The sequence below is a fragment of the Chelonia mydas genome, chromosome 7 (assembly GCF_015237465.2).
Source record: "Chelonia mydas isolate rCheMyd1 chromosome 7, rCheMyd1.pri.v2, whole genome shotgun sequence".
Lineage (NCBI taxonomy): Eukaryota > Metazoa > Chordata > Testudines > Cheloniidae > Chelonia > Chelonia mydas.
Genome location: NC_057853.1, coordinates 114,044,590 through 114,063,635, shown reverse-complemented (window position 1 = coordinate 114,063,635; position 19,046 = coordinate 114,044,590). Strand labels below are relative to the sequence as shown.

Genomic DNA, 19,046 nt, shown 5'->3' with positions numbered 1-19,046 from the left:
CAAATCCAATAGGCTATCAAGCAAGTTAAACTTCTATCATGCAAGTTGAGAGTCAGCCAGTTCAAACAGTTTATATTTCCAAGTCAGCCTTACCAAAAATGTAAATGAGCAAGCGATTACTTCGTCTCACCAACAGTACATCTTTTGCTGAAAATACTTTAGACAGGTTTATATGTTACTGAGGAAAATAGAATCATAAAGGAACATAAACTCTGGCAAGTCACGTGTAAAAGTATAATTAGCCAGGCCAAAAAAGAATTTGAAGAGCAGCTAGCAAAAGACACAAAAAGTAACAGCATTTTTTAAAGGACATCAGAAGCAGGAAGCCTGCCAAACAATCAGTGGGACCACTGGACATCAACGTGCTAAAAGAGCACTCAAGGAAGACAAGGCCATTGCAGAGAAGCTAAATGAATTATTTGCATCAGTCTTCACTGCAGAGGATGTGAGGGAGATTCACACACCTCAGCCTTTCACTTTAGGTGACAAATCTGAGGAACTGTCCCAGATTGAGGTGTCAGTAGAGGAGGTTTTAGAACAAATCACTAAATTAAACAGTAATATGTCACCAGGACCAGATGGTATTCACCCAAGAGTTCTGAAGGAACTCAAATATGAAATTACAGATCTACTAACTCTGGTATGTTTGAGCATAAGCTTTCGTGAGCTACAGCTCACTTCATCGGATGCATACTGTGGAAACTGCAGAAGACATTATATACACAGAGATCATGAAACAATACCTCCTCCCCCCCCACTCTCCTGCTGGTAATAGCTTATCTAAAGATCACTTTAGATAAGCTATTACCAGCAGGAGAGTGGGGTGGGAGGAGGTATTGTTTCATGATCTCTGTGTATATAATGTCTTCTGCAGTTTCCACAGTATGCATCCGATGAAGTGAGCTGTAGCTCACGAAAGCTTATGCTCAAATAAATTGGTTAGTCTCTAAGGTGCCACAAGTACTCCTTTTCTTTTTGCGAATACAGACTAACACGGCTGTAACTCTGGTATGTAACCTATTGCTTAAATCAACCTCTGTATTGATGACTGGAAGATAGCTAATGTATGATGATTTTTTTTTAAAGAGACCAGAGGCGATCCTCATCCCACTGAAGATTACCAAAAAAAACTACAACATCTGCTCAAGAAACTTCCTGAAAAAGCACAAGAACAAATCTGCACAGATACCCCTAGAACCCCAACCAGGGTTATTCTATCTGCTACCCAAGATTCAAAAACCTGGAAATCCTGGATGCCCCATCATCTCAGGCATTGGCACCCTGACAGCAGGATTGTCTGGCTATGTAGACTCCCTCCTCAGGCCCTGTGCTACCAGCACTCCCAGCTATCTTCGAGACACCACTGACTTCCTGAGGGAACTACAATCCATCGGTGATCTTCCAAAAAACACCATCCTGGTCACTATGGATGTAGAAGCCCTCTACACCAACATTCCACACAAAGATGGACTACAAGCCGTCAGGAACAGTATCCCCGATAATGTCATGTCAAACCTGGTGGCTGAACTTTGTGACTTTGTCCTCACCCATAACTATTTCACATTTGGGGACAATGTATACCTTCAAGTCAGCGGCACTGCTGTGGGTACCCACATGGCCCCACAGTATGCCAACATTTTTATAGCTAACTTAGAACAACGCTTCCTCAGCTCTCGTCCCCTAACGCCCCTACTCGCACTACATTGATGACATCTTCATCATCTGGACCCATGGAAAAGAAGCACTTGAGGAATTCCACCATGATTTCAACAATTTCCATCCCACCATCAACCTCAGCCTGGACCAGTCCACACAAGAGATCCACTTCCTGGACGCTACGGTGCTAATAAGCTATGGTCACATAAACACCACCCTATACCGGAAACCTACTGACCGCTATTCCTACCTATATGCCTCCAGCTTTCATCCAGACCACACCACACCACACGATCCATTGTCTACAGCCAAGCTCTAAGATACAACTGCATTTGCTCCAACCCCTCAGACAGAGACAAACACCTACAAGATCTCTATCATGCATTCTTACAACTACAATACCAACCTGCTGAAGTGAAGAAACAGATTGACAGAGCCAGAAGAGTACCCAGAAGTTACCTACTACAGGACAGGCCCAACAAAGAAAATAACAGAACGCCACTAGCCATCACCTTCAGCCCCCAACTAAAACCTCTCCAATGCATCATCAAGGATCTACAACCTATCCTGAAGGATGACCCATCACTCTCACAGATTTTGGGAGACAGGCCAGTCCTTGCTTACAGACAGCCCCCCAACCTGAAGCAAATACTCACCAGCAACCACACACCGCACAACAGAACCACTAACCCAGGAACCTATCCTTGCAACAAAGCCCATTGCCAACCGTGTCCACATATCTATTCAGGGGACACCATCATAGGGCCTAATCACATCAGCCACACTATCAGAGGCTCGTTCACCTGCACATTTACCAATGTGATATATGCCATCATGTGCCAGTAATGCCCCTCTGCCATGTACATTGGTCAAACTGGACAGTCTCTACGTAAAATAATAAATGGACACAAATCAGACATCAAGAATTATAACATTCATAAACCAGTCGGAGAACGCTTCAGTCTCTCTGGTCACTCGATTACAGACCTAAAGGCCGCAATATTACAACAAAAAGACTTCAAAAACAGACTTCAACGGGAGACTGCTGAATTGGAATTAATTTGCAAACTGGATACAATTAACCTAGGCTTGAATAGAGACTTGGAGTGTTTGTGTCATTACACAAAGTAAAACTATTTCCCCATGTTTATTTCCCCCCTCCACCCCGCACTGTTCTTCAGACGTTCTTGTCAACTGCTGGAAATGGCCCATCTTGCTTATCACTACAAAAGGTTCCCTCTCCCTCCCTCCCCTCCCCCTCCTGCTGGTAATAGCTCACCTTAAGTGATCACTCTGGTTACAGTGTGTGTGGTAACACCCATTGTTTCATGTTCTCTTTGTATATAAATCTCCCCATTGTATTTTCCACTGAATGCATCTGATGAAGTGAGCTGTAGCTCACGAAAGCTTATGCTCAAATAAATTTGTTAGTCTCTAAGGTGCCACAAGTACTCCTTTTCTTTTTGCCATAGACTTGTCATCCCCCCTTTAGACCACTGACATGGCGGTGGGTGAACCATAGTATCGGGGAGGCTAGTTCCCAGCCCAGCCCACCCCTTCCACCTGAGGCCCTGCCCCTCCTGTCCCCCTTCCCCCACGGAATCCTAAAGTGCCCCCCACGGACACCAGCCCTGCCAAGCCCCGGGCCGCCCAAGCACCTCCAGCCCCAGAGTGCCCGGTGGGCAGCGCGTGCCCGCCCCAGCCCCAGAGCGCTGAATGGGGCGTAAACGCTCCCCTAGCCCCGGAGCACCTGCCAGGCAGCGCGTGGCCCCCCCCCGCAAGCCCAAAGCCCCAGCCACCCAGGTCGCAGCCGCCATAGCCCCAGCCCCAGCAGGCTTCCCAGAAGATGCCAACTAGTGGGAAGCAGGAGGGGACCTAGGGGCAGAGCGTGGGACTGTTTGAGGAGGCACAGCCTTCCCCTGCCTATGCTACCCACTGCCCATGACCACTGAGCCAGAATCCAAAGGCCAGAGTGAGTCTGGATGTTCAGTGACACAAAAGTCGTAGCTTCTGCTGGAGAGCAACCTAGATAGAGCCGCTACCTGCCTTTCGCTTCAGCGCTTTTTTCTGTTGGGGTGAGACCCCTTAGCCTTTCTTCAGCCAGGAAGTATTCACAAGGCAGCGGAGGATGCAGTTTAACATCATGCCCAGGACGGCTACACGCTGAGGCTAAAGCCCTGCTCTTGGCAAAAATGCCACAGGCTGTGTCATAATGAGCGTCGGGAGCTTGCTTTTTCATGCCATGCAAAAGAAGATAGCTCCAGCAGCAGAGGAGAGTGCTCATCACCAGGCTGCAGAATATACATTCATTATTGACTCAGAAGGAAGGCTGTCATCCTGCTGCACAGCCAGAACCACTTCCTGCAGTACCCACATGTTCCTTTCAGTGGTAGCCTGACCCTGCATAGTTTGTAAGATCTGATGTAAGCATAATGCAAAGTACCTTGCTGTAAGGTCATAATGAATGCCAGCCAGGGACAGTTCCCATTCTGTAGCAAAGTATTTAAAATTTTTCCACTCTGTCCCTGCAATATGTCAGAACGGTAGTTAACTGTGACCTGCAATGGGGAAAATTTGATTTGAGTCTTTTAATATTATTATGATATGTATAATGACTGAAAGGGTTTGTTTTGTTTAATTACGTTAGTATTTCAGGTCAGTATGGGGACAGTATGGGGACTGGAGTAGTAGATACATTATTACAGCTGGTGAGAAAATGGGAGAAATGTTCCCATTTTTCATAATAGTGTAATAGCTTGTCATTAGGAGTCATTGATGCAATTATTGGATTTAGAGACTAATTATGGATTCTCCTAATCATGCAGGGAAACCTTAGTTAAGTTCCTTTTGTGTTGCAAAGCAGCTAAGCAAAAGGAAGATTGACACCCAGAGGCATGACTTTCAGACTTTGTAGTCTTAGAGGTGGGGCTAGAGGCTAGATCAAGGGTCATGTGTTGAGCTACCCGTTGTTACAGAAAGCCTGTGTGTTCAACTGCAGTTGGTTTTGGCTATGAGTCTTTATGGGTCTGTGGAGTGAGGCAGAGGAAGAAAGCTGCTTCTTTGGGACAGAGCAGTGGTGCCTGTGTTCCTGAATGGGGTTTGTTACCACACCTGTTTCAGAAAACAGGACCTGTGTATATCTTGTACATAAACAAATAGAAGGATGTATTTGCTTACTGCAATGTCACCAATTTTTGCTCCAAACAGGAAACTGGTTCACAAAGACCTGTTACCACTTGGAGAGGCATCATTAACATTATTTTGACAGCAATTTTCTGAACAGGTCTAAAAATTGTGACATCCTAACTGAGAGACTGAAGTCTCAGCAACTGACGGAGGGGATTTGCGTCAGACTGTTTAAAACTGTGCGAGTTCAAAAATCAAGAGTCAGGCCCCAAAGAAATCATGAGATTGGCTTAAAAATCATGAGATATTTTACCTGTGGAACTCATTGTCCGGGGACCAGAGACAGATTAAAATTTACTAGGGCCCTGGACACATGGAACATTTGGGCCCCTATTAAAAATACGAATATATCAGAACGCATTAATACAAAGACTCCATTCACTGTTTACACACTGCATTAATAATGAAGCAACTCATATCCCAGTTCATAATACCTAAATTAACTGCTCAATGTTTCCTCATAGACAATGAATATGGTTAGATATTATCCATACCATAACACAAAGATGTTCACTGCTAATCTAGACAACACTGGTATTGTAAGAATCAGTCATTCAAAAGTCAACAAGTGATTCTTGCATCTCCCCCAATTTTCTTAAACCTGACCCTTATGCAGGGGGAGACCCTCATCAGCAGCTGCGACTCTTGCTTGTAGCCGTTTTGACAGTTTTCGCTAAAATACTTAATTAACTTTTGGAAAAATAAATAAATATACACATATACATGTCCAAATCATTGCAATTTATTTAAGTACGGTTTTTCTTTTTGCAGACTCAGTAATAAAATGTACAGTTGTCTCTATTCTTTACTGTACCTAAACAGAATAGAAACACAATTAAGGTGCTTTGCATGTTTTTGTCTTTTTTGTTGTTATTTCTTTTGCTTTTTTGGTTGTTGTTGGTTTTTGTTTTTTTTTCTAAGACTTGCTACCTGGTAAGTCAGCTGCTGTGAAAAGTGATACTTGTATGTTAATATCACTTTTCACAGCATCCCAGCTAGCTACTAAGTCTGCTGTGAAAAGTGACATTAACAAACATACAAATATCACTTTTCACAGCAGACTTACTAAGCCATGGCAAGCCCAGGGACAAATTAAGCCCTGGATGGGGAGGTGGGCAGGGAGGCAGCAGGAGCCAGGGGTGATGCGGGTAGGGTGACCAGATGGCAAATGTGAAAAATCGGGACAGTGGGTGGGAGGTAATCAGTGCCTATATAAGAAAAAGCCCCAAATATTGGGACTGTCCCTATAAAATCAGGACATCTGGTCACCCTAGATGCGGCGATGGATAGGGGCCAGAGGCCATGGGCAGGAGTGGGAGGAGACAGGGCGGCAGTGAGGGCCAGGGTTGATTGGGGGTTTGAGCCCAGGGCCAGCACCCACCACCAAATGGCCGGGGGCTAGAGCTTGGGGCTGGAGCCAGAAGCACCACAGCCAGATCGTGGGGCCCAAGTCCAAAGTCCTGCAGCGGGGGAAGGAGCATGCAGCCTAAGCTCAGTGTTGGAGGAGGCAGTAGGGGCCAGGGGTGATGGGGGGGGTGGGGAGGGGATGGGGTTGGCAGTGGGGGCCAGGAGCAGAGGGTGGGGGGTTGAACCCAGGGCCAGCACCCACTGCTGCATGGCTGGGTGTTGGAGCTGGAGAAGGCAGCGGGGGTCAGGGACAATGGGGCTAGTGGGGTACTGAGCCTGGTGCCAGAGCCCACTGCCGCATGGCCAGGAGCTGGAGAAGGCAGTGGGGACAAGGGGTGATGGGGGAGGGGTGATGAGCCTGGGGCTGGAACACAGGCCCCTGTGGCTGGGGAAGAGAGCCTGCCACTGCACAGCCAAAGCCTGGGGCAGGAAGGCAGAGGGAGCCAGGGGCGAAGGCAGGAAGGTGGGGAGGTTTAAGCCCAGGGCCAGAGCCTGCTGCAACGTGGCCGGATCCCAAAGCCTGCAGTTGGGATCCCAGGATCCGAGCCTGAAGCCTCATTGCTGAAGTCTGGGCCCCACAGCCAGAGCTGGGGGCCCCCATACTGGCCAGGGCCCCTGGGCACGAGCCCCATGGGCCAGTGCTTTAATCCACTGCTGCAGGGGATGTTGGGAAGTCCAAAAGTATAAGCTGGGATTGGACAATGGGATGGATCACTTGATAATTGCCATGTTTTGTTCATTCGCTCTGAAGTATCTGGCACTGGCCACTGTCGGAAGACAGGATACTGGACTATTGGTCTGACCCAGGGTGGCCCTTCTTATGTTATTAAAAATAACAAATTTTAATTCTTTTTTTCCAGTTTCTGAGCCTTGAGGGGGCACTTGAGTCATGTTTTCAAGCTTTTCTATGCAACCACTTGCTATTTTTTAAAATGAAAGCTGAGATTCACACTCAGTCTGCTGATTCCAGCAGATGGGGCTTCCAGCCAACACTGTGAAGCCGTGGGATAGAGTGGCGAGAGTTGGCGTTCGTTAACGTCTCTTTAACGAGGGAGTGCTTGCACGGAGGGATGGTTTTGTGGGATGAGCACCTGCCCCCTGCATGCTTGGGGAAGGGGAGAAAGCTCTGAATCCGCGCATTAGAGACCCCCGCTAACGCCCAGGGCAGGGTCAGGGAGGCTGGACTCGATTGTTCCGAGCTCCTTAAGGCGATAGACCAAGTACTGTCAGAACACTAGTAAAAGAAGAGGCTGTTCGCGGCCGAAGGTGGTGGGTGTTGGCCTCTGCGGCTTCTGGTGGTATTGGGAAGGGGTCAGTGGGTGTCACATCATGAGGCCCCTCATCAAGCCAGGCCAGGGCACGTGAGTGTCTGTGGTGGGACCCCTCATGGTGGGGGAGTGGGTACATGGCTATTTTTGTCTCCCCCCCCCCTTATTTTTTACTCGCTGTCTTGTAGAAGTTACCAGTTTCCTTTATTTTAACCCCCCTTTAAAAAAAAAAAATCACGGTCATTGCCCAATCGTTGCCCATGGCAACAAGGGCACTTCCGCCCTAATCCAAGATGGCGGCGCCGCGCGGCGCTCTACCTGCGGCTGTGGCGCTCTCGATGGTGTGGCGGAGGTCTGTGGGTGGGGAGTCCCGTGACGGGTCGGTGCGCGGTGACGGCGGCCGGTAGGGGGCCGGCAGGGCCGGGCTTGAGAGTGGCTGAGGAGGATGGCGGATCCCTCACGGTAAGTGGGGCTGGGCAGTCGCGGGTGGGGGCAGGGCGGGAGGCAGGGGTCACCGAGGGAAGGTTGTGTGGAGAGGCGGGGGGCTGGGCTGGGGAGTAGGAGGGGGCTGGGCGGTTGGCACGGCGAAGCAAGCTGGGGTGTGAGATGGGAGCTAGGGGTGCGGAGAGGAACTCGGTGGGGCTGCAGCAGGGGGCGCGAATAGGGGGCTGCGGAGTGGAGGGATTCGGGAATGGGGGTGGGGGTTAGGGAAGAGGGGGTGGAGGGAGTTGGGGGGTGGGGGTTAGGGAAGGGGGGCGGGGGATGGGTTTAGGGAAGAGGGGGGTGGGGGTTAGGGAAGGGGGGCGGGGGATGGGTTTAGGGAAGAGGGGGGTGGGGGTTAGGGAAGGGGGGCGGGGGATGGGTTTAGGGAAGAGGGGGGTGGGGGTTAGGGAAGGGGGGCGGGGGATGGGTTTAGGGAAGAGGGGGGTGGGGGTTAGGGAAGGGGGGCGGGGGATGGGTTTAGGGAAGAGGGGGGTGGGGGTTAGGGAAGGGGGGCGGGGGATGGGTTTAGGGAAGAGGGGGGTGGGGGTTAGGGAAGGGGGGCGGGGGATGGGTTTAGGGAAGAGGGGGGTGGGGGTTAGGGAAGGGGGGCGGGGGATGGGTTTAGGGAAGAGGGGGGTGGGGGTTAGGGAAGGGGGGCGGGGGATGGGTTTAGGGAAGAGGGGACTGGGGGTGGAGGGGGCGGGGGATGGGTTTAGGGAAGAGGGGACTGGGGGTGGAGGGGGCGGGGGATGGGTTTAGGGAAGAGGGGACTGGGGGTGGAGGGGGCGGGGGATGGGTTTAGGGAAGAGGGGGCTGAGGAGGTGGAGGGGGCTGAGGGTGGGAGGTGGAGGGAGGAGGGGGCTGAGGGTGGAGGGAAGAGGGGGTTGGGGGGATGGAGGGGGCTGAGGGTGGGAGGTGGAGGGAAGAGGGGGCTGAGGGTGAGGGGTGGAGGGAGTTGGGGGTTAGGAGGCTGGTGAATGGAGGGGATCGGATATGGGGGCTGGGGAATGGAGGGGTTCGAAGATGGGGAATAGGGGGTGGAGCGGGTTGGGGAATAGGGGGTGGGGTAGGGGTGCGCTAGTAGGGCTGTGGGGGGGACAGCTGAGGGATGGGGTGGGGGGGCTGCGTTTGGAGGGGAAGTCAGTGGCAGTGGCGAGAGAAGGGACGGGAGAGGCTGCTGTGGTGGTGAAAGGGTTGTGGAGTATGTTCTGTAGCACTAGCTACAGAAACTCTCACATCACTTGCTGCTGCCAGGGAGAGCCTGTAGGTGGAGGAGTCTCGGCTCCAGGCTGTGCTGAGGCTGCCGTTGCTGACAGCAGGCAGGGGTTGGGCCTAAAAGGCAGCAAGACAGAAGAAGCAGGAACAACAGCCGAGATGGTAGAGAGCAGAAGCAGGAAGCCCCAAACACAAAGGCACTAAGGCCCCTTTATGAGCAGGTAAAACAGGCTTATTGGGAGAAAGGGTGTGTGTGGAGGTGGTGGATATTGGTTCTGAAATAAAATGCCATGGTGTCATGCTTTAAAAATATATTTTATTTGCTCCCTCCCCACCCCCGCTATAAACAAAGTGAGGGGTGTTGTCAGCTTTATAATTATTAGGGGAAACCCTTTCTAGAGACTGGTTATGGACAGGTTCAAACACTTGCAGGAGACAAACATAGCAGTCATCAGTAAAAAATATATTGTGTGTTGCCCCCTGGTTTGCAGGGAACAATGTTAATAAATCTTTGCCTGGAATTTGTTTGCTAGCTATAGTACGGATCGGCTGTGTAGCCTCTAGGTTTATGAGCAGGTGGGATAAACTCAAATTACTGCATATTGTGTGCCCGGGTGTGAATATTTTTAGTGTATAGTTAGCACTTAATTGGTGGTGTCTTGCCTCCCTGCATTTTGGGATACTATTTTATGATACATCTTCTTCATATAGTAAAATGGTGATATTAAAAAAATAAGGAAGCACAGTTTTTACAATACTGTCTTTCCTCTAACCAAAACATTGTGAGCAGGCTGAAGAGAAATTAAAGATGCTTTATGTATGTGCTTAGTAACAACTAACATACAGAGTAATGATTACCTGACGTTAGGGTAATCATTACATCTACAGTACTATGTGGTTGTGCTAGCTATACCTCTCCCCCCATCTTTTCATATAGGTGTGAAATTTCCCTGTTTCACGGCATTTATTTTGTGGCAATTCTGTTGGAGCCATACAAACAGCCTCTCTTTAAAAACATGTATTCTGCAATCAAATAATTTTTGTATCTGAACTGTAGATGTGTTGTGAAGAACATTTAGTGACAGCTTCTAATACACATGTGGTTGTAAAAAGTGTGTTCATTGTCTATGTAAATTACACAAATATATCTTTAAGTCACTAGAGAGTTATAGTAATCATAATTGTATTGGATTGTTGCATATACTTGACTACGGTTGTGTTTGTATGTGGACTACGTAGCAGTTCAGCATGACAAGTTTAATGGAGAAATATTGCGTTCAGACTGCACATGGATTTATAAGAGTAGATTTGGAAATTTTTAAAAAAGTCTTTATATATTAAATTAAAAAGTAGTAAAAGATTATGCTAATTGTAATTTTAGTTAACGTATTTGAAATTGATATAGACTGTGAAAGCATGCATTTTATGTAATTATTCATGCGTGTGCACAAAGACCTTTTCACGGCAGAATATTAACGATTGAGTTTTAATTGCATGTATTGTAATTGCTGCAGTAGTGACACAGTCTCAGCCTTCTGGAACCAAAAATTACTGAAACAAAAATTAGCCAATGATTTTTTGACAAATTACTTTGGTGTCTTTATATATATATAAAAACTATTTACGTGTTTCTAATAGGAAAAAAATCACACCCTTAAAAATCACACACTTTTCATGGAACTATAGATCTATCTATCTTCAGGTATTATTGGATACATCTATTTATAAAATTAAGGGCCTGAAGAAGGTGGTGGTCATATTAAGTAATACAACATGTACAGCCATATTTTAAGCATAGCTTGTATAATGATCTCAATATAACCCTAGGCTGATTTCTGAAAAGGATTTCTGCATCTTGAAAGTTTAATATTGCATTGTAGATACATTCCAGTTTTAAAAAATACCCTAATATTGTCAATTCTTGTTAAAAAGATTTGAGCTTGAATATTTTGATTTCCTGTTTGGTTAATCTTGAGCTCTGAGCAAGTAAAATGAAAGATTTAGGAGGTTGCAGCTGGATCCTTTCAGTTCACGTTAAACATTATATATATACTTGTTTTGTTGAGGTGCTGGATTTCTGTAGATGTAACAAGTGAAATGATCAGGCAACAATCACCTCCGTATAATCTGATGATAAAGCAAGATGATTTTGAACAAAAAACACCATTGATGTATCTTGGATTCCTCATTTGAAAAGGGAAAGCTTTTTCCATGTTTTGTCAGAATCAGAGCAACATAACATTCCCTATTCTACTTTTTATAGAAATGTAAAGCAGAATCCCCTACATCACATAACAGCAGAGGTAGGGTTGGTAAATAGTACTGGTTGTGACTAGCTGCTGATCCTGGTATAATTCTATCTTCCCAACATGACAGATCTGTAAGGCAAGAGGTATGGGGAGGGGCATTCCTTTGTTATCTTGACAATTAAATCACACTAATGGAAGTACTCTACTTTAAGAACACTAGATTATTGAAAGGCTTCCATCTGACCAGTGAATAATTTTTGTAGCTTTCTGTATGTGGTTTTCTTTTAACATTTTCATTGTGTGCGCTCCAATTAGGAAATCCTTGGATTTATTGTTACATGATCATGGCTTTCTATGAAATGAGCGTTTCTGCTGAAAGAATGTGTGATGGTCCTTATTTCAGTATTGTCGTCATGAAGGAACTGTTCACTAGTGTGTGTGTGTGTGTGTAATATATGTACACCATGTCTAGGGCTGTTTAGTAAAGAACGTTAGGTATGTACATATCTTAACAGGATTAAGAATGTAAAACTAGACAGGGATCAAATTTTACATTGGTATTAGGCTTGTCTAATAGATATCTAAAGATTGGGGGGGAAGATGTGCTCAGGGTCCAAGAATAGTATCTTTTGGAAAGATTGCATTTTACAATAAGGGAATAAAATTCTCACTGGGAGAGTATTTGAACATTTCAGATGTGGCTAAAATATCAGCCTTTATCATTTAAATTTGAATGATAATTAAATACAGAAAATTCTCCCTTGCTACTGGCTTTTCCAAACTTCTGAGGAATGATGAAGAATTGCTCTCCAGGCTAATTGCGCTTGGTAGGTGAGGTGCTGGGGATTGTCTCTTTCCTCTTCCCTCCACCTGGCTCCAGCTGGGATGGTTCACTCAATTATTTCCTTCTCCCATCAGATTCTGATGGCTGTTTCTCTTTTCCCATCTTTAGGTAGGTGTTGGCTTTTTCAGTGTCTTTCAGAGGAGCTTGACGCTTGCTGTGTTTGGTACAGGTTACCTTGGTAGTGTGGGAGCACTGTGAGGCTTCTTGCTACATCCCTGGTGTGTGTGGGGGGGGAGGGGGGTTAGGTAAACGTTGTTATGTTGCACTAGCCCAAACATTAATTTAACCCACTGTTGGGAAGTCCTGTTAACAAGCCCTGATGATTGATCAGCAGGTTTTCTGAAATTATTTGAAGTTCATTATGTGTACTTGTTTCATGGGGTGGTGGTTTGTGGATGCTTTTTGGATTGAAGAAATCCTTGTATTTTTCCCTTTTTCTTTTTTATATCCATATATTTAATTTGCTTACACATTGCGTTGTGCTTCATCTTGGAGGAGATGACTGCATTTCTTTATGGAAATATTTTTGGTGGAGGAGGAAAGGAACTGATGATATGGAAGAATTAACAGCTTCCCCAGCAAGCTTGTAAAGACTAAAATAATCCTTGTTTACATTACAATTACCCTGTCTGACAATACTGCATATTTTCTGTGTGTCTGAAATACAGTTTGGTATGTTACAAAATGTATTGAGATACAACTTGTAGCATTTCATGATAAAGTAATATTTGAGGTACTAACATATTTATGTTCACTGTGCCTGCACTATCAAGGTCCGATGTTTTTTAGGTAACATAGTACTAAACCTCTCTTTAAATAGGGGCATATTCTGAAATCAAACTCTGTTCAGCAAAGTAATTCTTTATAAAGAGATGGCTCTAATTACAAAGGAGTTGTACAGTCGTTAACCTCTAGGTAATATATGTGCTTCTCTTTAAAAATAAATAAATAGATTGTGCTGTGTTTGTAATTTTTTTTTTAAAACCTCAGACTTCACATCAGAGAGTTAATTTCAGCCCCTGTAAAGATCAGTACAGAGTAAGAAGGATCTGTGGTATATTGTAAGGAAAATATTACAGTACATAATCTCGTAAAGTGATACATACTGCTCAGAGCTAAAACATGCTAGGATATCCTGAAGTAGTATAAATTGGTCCCACGGTGGACGCTCAAAGAGCTCTTTTAATGATTTTGGCATGACTGTATCCTTAGTTCTTTTAGCATTTTGTTGGTTTACTGTTAATTATTTAGACACATCACGGTCCTTTGAAAAGTAAGAAACAGGAAAAGCTTGAACAGTTTTAACTTTTCCTTCTGAGTTCCCTTCCTATGTGTGCCAAAGGATAGCTTGTAGTCTGTGTGCCGGTGATGTTAAAGTGCATCTTTGTTTTCTAAATATATATTGAATTTTAAGTTGCATAAATATGTACCCCTTTTGTTGTGAACATTCTTGTGCTGAAGAGTACACTTCATCATATGAAAATCATGTAAATATATTTTGAAAAGTTTATATTTAAAACTTGATTGCCACTTGCAGCCAAGTGTCATCTTGCTAAAAGAGATATTATTTGTGACGCAAGCCATATGGGAGCCTAAGTGTTCATCATGGGAAATGTGATGTTCAGAGCAAATTGGATGTAGTTTACTCTTACCTTTCTCATACCAGTTCTTTGTGTGCTTATGGCTGCCTCCTAAAGTGGCACACATCCAAAGTGTGGGCAGGGTATATGATGTGATCCATAAGACAATATGCTTGTGGAATCATGATGATTACACAGACATGGTCTGGTTCAGTGGACCTGTGTACCCCAATACTCAGAGGCTTATCATTATGTATGCTCAGGGTTCAGCTGATCTCCATATTTGGGGTCGGGAAGGAATTTTCCTCCAGGGCAGATTGGAAGAGGCCCTCGGGGTTTTTCGCCTTCCTCTGTAGCATGGGGCACGGGTCATTTGCTGGAGGATTCTCTGCACCTTGAAGTCTTTAAACCGTGATTTGAGGACTTCAGTAGCTCAGACATAGGTGAGAGGTTTAATCGCAAGAGTGGGTGGGTGAGATTCTGTGGCCTGCATTGTGCAGGAGGTCAGACTAGATGATCATAATGGTCCCTTCTGACCTTAATATCTATGAATCTATGAATCTATGGACTCTGATTGGTCGTTCTTTTGGCATTATATATAGACCACAGAAGCTGTGCACCTTATATAGACTTTTTAATACCTTACACATTTACATTATAATGGCTGCCTAAAAACTGCAGCACATCTCGGTTCACTCTCACTGCCTAGCCTGTTGGTGTTTTAAAATAGACTCTTTATTTGAACATAGATCTTGTTCATGGCTGGCACTGTTTTAGAAGGAGGTTCTGAAGCACGTCATTAAGTGGTGAAGCCTGTTTGTGTTGAGGTACAGTTTTCATTTGTCCATGTTCCAGTCTCCCACCCTTTCTGCCCACAGGTTGATATAGGCACTTGGAGATAAAACAACTTTTTTTTAAGCATAAGTGATTCTTTTCAGCAACTATTTCCGAAACTGTTTTATAGATGAGGTTGCAGAACTGTTGTTTACTTGGAACCTGCTTCTGCATTCCTTGCGTACCCCAAACTCCTGTAGATTTCACTGGGAATGCTGAGTGTGCAAAGAATGCAGAATCAGGCTCCCTTGTTGTTTAGGTAGCATGGTAATAAAGTCTACATCTTATGATTAACGTTGCTAAAGGCATTCTTTGTTTCTGTTGATTGTATCTGTGCACTGATATGACTGAACCCAGGCACAATTTGTGAGAACTGAAGGGGACAGGGGCTTTCTCTGTTATGAGGTTCCTTTTCAGAGCTGTTAAGTGATGTTAACTAGCGTGCCATTTACCTGACTGTATTGGTGAGCAGATGTTCTGTGTTGTTTTACTAGCATAAAATACCAATTTTTGCCAGTTTGAATTTAGTTATCATCATCATCATGGCAAATCCCAAAGAGATGTGGCCTCCTTGCAGATCAGGCACCGCCTGGCTTGATCTCTGGTTAGGTTCTTACAGTGGTTTGGCTGAATATTCACTTTGTCTGTCAATGGCAATCTTATTGCACCACTGAAGTTTTGGGGACCATGATTGCTAGTCATGTAGCGACAAAATGCAGTTAATTAAAAATTCAGTTTCCTTAGATACTGCCTTATCATGTGATATGGCAACAATATATATGGGGAGACAGAATTACATAGCAAGTAGTTATCTATATTGTTTTGCTTAATCAACTGTAATTTTAGGGTTCACTCTTTTACATTGTCTTTGTAAGCTGATGTAAACAACACCCCAAAATGATAGGCAGGCATGTTTGATCCGATGAGCTTTTCCCATTTCTAAATGTCTAATGTAAGTAAATTGGCGTGTTTAAATATGTAAAGGCTCCTTGAATAATATGACAAGGAGATAGCTAAGAAATTTCATGAAATAAGGACTGGTCCTGTTGTTGGAATTAAAGATGTCTAATTATTAACACCTGGGAGGGCCTCAACTTGCAAGTGTCAAATATTGCAAAACCATAAAATTTCTCTCAGCTCTCCTGCAGTCATGAACCTCTTAATAGTGTCCTGCAAAGTGCTGCCAAAAAGGTGTAATAGATATTACTTGAACATTTCATTTTTAACAGTATTCGTGACAGTGAAATCTTGCAGTGTGAATACCAGGAGTTTAGATGAAGTAACTATGGTGACAGCAATCATTTCCATGAAGTATTAGATTAAAGAGTATTCAGTGAAGGAATAAAAATAATCTTTGCAACCAAGAGACTGAGAAACTTTAGCCGATCTTCTGAATTTTCATGCGCATTTGGATTTTAATTGTTTCTAGTGTAACACATGTAACCTTGCTGTGGTGTCTTGAAGAACATAGCACAACTGGTTACCAGTTCTGCCATGGGATTTTCGGATCATTAGATCTAGACTATCTGTACTCAAAATCACTGCTAGAAACTGAATAATCTCTTTAAATGAAAGCTTGAATTCTTAGAAGAACCACCAGCCCCTACAATTTATGTAGATTAACATGTTTTTAAAGGTTTCAGAGTAGCAGCCGTGTTAGTCTGTATTTGCAAAAAGAAAAGGAGTACTTGTGGCACCTTAGAGACTAACAAATTTATTTGAGCATAAGCTTTAAAGTGAATTTTGTGCTGGAAAGCTACCTGATTGGCAGCCAGGGAGACTGAAGCCCACTGTTTATCCTCAAACTGTGTTTGCCGTGGATCATGATGTTGCAAACGTCTTTCCTCCTCTCTCGTCCACACTCCCAAATCACCCTAATCTTGATAAAATGGGAGTTCGGTCTCCATGTTTTAGTCAGGCTATGGCTTCTCTGCTGGCATTGCCTATAAATGCTGACTATAACAGTGATATCTGAGCTATCAGTCTCTTGTATTTAAGATTTTCACTGCCTTTTTATATTCTCTAAATTATATTGCTTTGTGCTATAACTCGTGAAATTAACAGTGTTTACTAATAACAGTATGGAAGTAGAAACATTTACATTATCTCCAAATGTTTTTGATTATTTTAACTTCCTGGGAAAAAAAGCTTGCACAGGATAGTCTATTTTTTAACAAGAGGAACCAGTTCAGTGTCACTGTAATTTAAAGCTTTGTATAACAGCACAGTAAGTCTAAGTTAATAGAATATTTCTGAATAATTGTCTAATGCTCCCTCTAGAAAGCAAATGTAGCGTGTAGAATATGAAAGACTAATTCAAATCCTTAACCAAGCAACAGATCTGTTTCTTTCTCCTGTGTTATATGCAGTCAAGTAAAATATTGATATCTACTTCCTTTCCCTTTAACAAGTCCTGTAATCGAAAGGAAACTTGCTTGATTGGCCAAGATAAAAATAAGTTACTTGACCCTTGCTATTTTTATTGTATGAATTCTAGTATTTGTGAAGTTGTAACTTTGTGGATTTTGTGCTGCCAAGACAATTCCTTAGTATTTTCCCCATGGCTTCAGTCAGCTGCGTCTGAAAAGTAGAATCATGTATTAAGAATGTTTATTTAATCCTAAAGGATGAGTAGGCAGAGGCGATTCATTTTATATTTCCATAAATGTTAAGTTCTTTTTAGAATCCTTTAGTTCCAGGGAACTCACTGAATGTATTGGAGAGAACATGACTTCACTAGCAAACTATATGGCTCCTGTAAAAGCTCGAGGCATCAGGTGGTTTAATATGTAAACAAAAGCCCATAGCAGCCTAAAATAGGTCTTCATAAAAATAAACAGTGCAAAAAATTACCTTCTAAACAAGGAAGTAAAGGGCTACCAGAGGAGCTGTGTATGTAGTAGTATGTGTTATATAAAATGCTGGTCACAGAAGAATATGAGGGATTCACCTTGAAAACCCACACAGTCTGGTATTGCCCCTGATAGAGTATTTGTTTACATTTGTATATTGTTGACAGATGAATATGTAATCAAAGGGATTAAAAAAAACCCCATCTTATAGAAAATATGCAAAAGTAGCTGCTTCCCACAATTTATTTATTATGGGGAGGAGTGAAACCAAATAATGCATATAAAAAGTGGTTTGAGCTGCTGTTAAGCCTGTAACAATTTTTTTCTAATATATTCTAAAATTTAGTAGCTGTCTGTGTGTAACATATAGGATTGGCAGAATTTGATTTTTTTTAAAAATAATTTCAGTGGATAATGTTTGGTGGTTAAGAATTTTTAAATTATCTATTCTAAATTTTCACAGTTGCAGGAGATTATGCAGACAATTATTTAATGACTAGATGTTGAGATTCAAAAAGTTAAAGCTTTATAACTTAAAACACAAATTGCTAACATCACATGTCAAATTATACAAAGTAAATATTATTAAATCAAACTCTAGTTCTCAAGCTGCATTTTTCTTACTTTGCCTATCAGTAAACTTCAATTATCAGTGGAAATATTTTTTCATCAGTTTGTGTGTGTACAATGAAATGGATGTTTACTGACATTTATCAGTAAAAAACGTATCCTTCTGAGCTTATTAATATACAACATATATAAAATTTGAAAAGTAACTAAAAGGTTACTTTCAAGCCAAACAGAATTTTATACTACTGGCAAAGTGTTCCAACTGTATTGAATTTAATTTGGGATGATGATTTTTGTATTGAGTTTATCAGGGTTTTGTTAATCTAAACTTCTGCTCAGTCATAAGAGAAGAGAGATTTGTGTCAGCAAATTATTTGAATTACAACAGTGGGAACTTGTACTGAAGAGGGGCAAATTTTGTGCAGACTTGCACCTTGTGTAATTCCTTTGAAGTGCATGGTACAAGTGTATTGTACAAGGTGCAAATTAGGGCAGATTGTAGCCTGTTATATTTGTTTTTTACTGCTGGTTATGTATTTTCTGGCTGGTGTACTGGGAAAACTGATCAGTAGCTTGCTTGATGACATTTAATGTGTTGTGTGGTTTCTACTTGGAAGTGTCAGGTCTGGTGGGGGAAGTAAAACTTTAATTAGTGCTGCCCTGAGTAGATCAAAATGGATTTTTTTTCATTGCTTTGCCCATAATTTTATTTTCCTTGTCTTGGGCAATCATTTAGCCACAACACTTACTTTTTCTTCCTGCAAAAAGAACGAGGAGTACTTGTGGCATCTTAGTTTCTAAGGTGCCACAAGTACTCCTCATTCTTTTTGCTGATACAGACTAACACGGCTACCACTGTGAAAAACTTTTTTTTTCTTCCTGGTTAGGGCTGTGTGTGCAGA

General features: G+C 43.4%; 1 protein-coding gene across 4 annotated transcripts in view; it reads left to right on the top strand.

The window, feature by feature from the left end:
• Positions 1–7,820: 7,820 nt before the first annotated feature.
• Positions 7,821–19,046, top strand: part of SHOC2 (SHOC2 leucine rich repeat scaffold protein) — a 107,270-nt gene continuing 96,044 nt past the window's right edge. For 3 of the 4 annotated variants that reach the window (XR_006292155.1, XM_027817906.3, XM_037903887.2), the window contains exon 1: positions 7,821–7,979. The gene's annotated coding sequence lies outside the window, so the exon portion shown is untranslated. Of the gene's footprint in view, positions 7,980–9,254; positions 9,437–19,046 lie in introns of all 4 variants that reach the window. The other variant, XM_037903886.2, reaches the window with a different exon arrangement.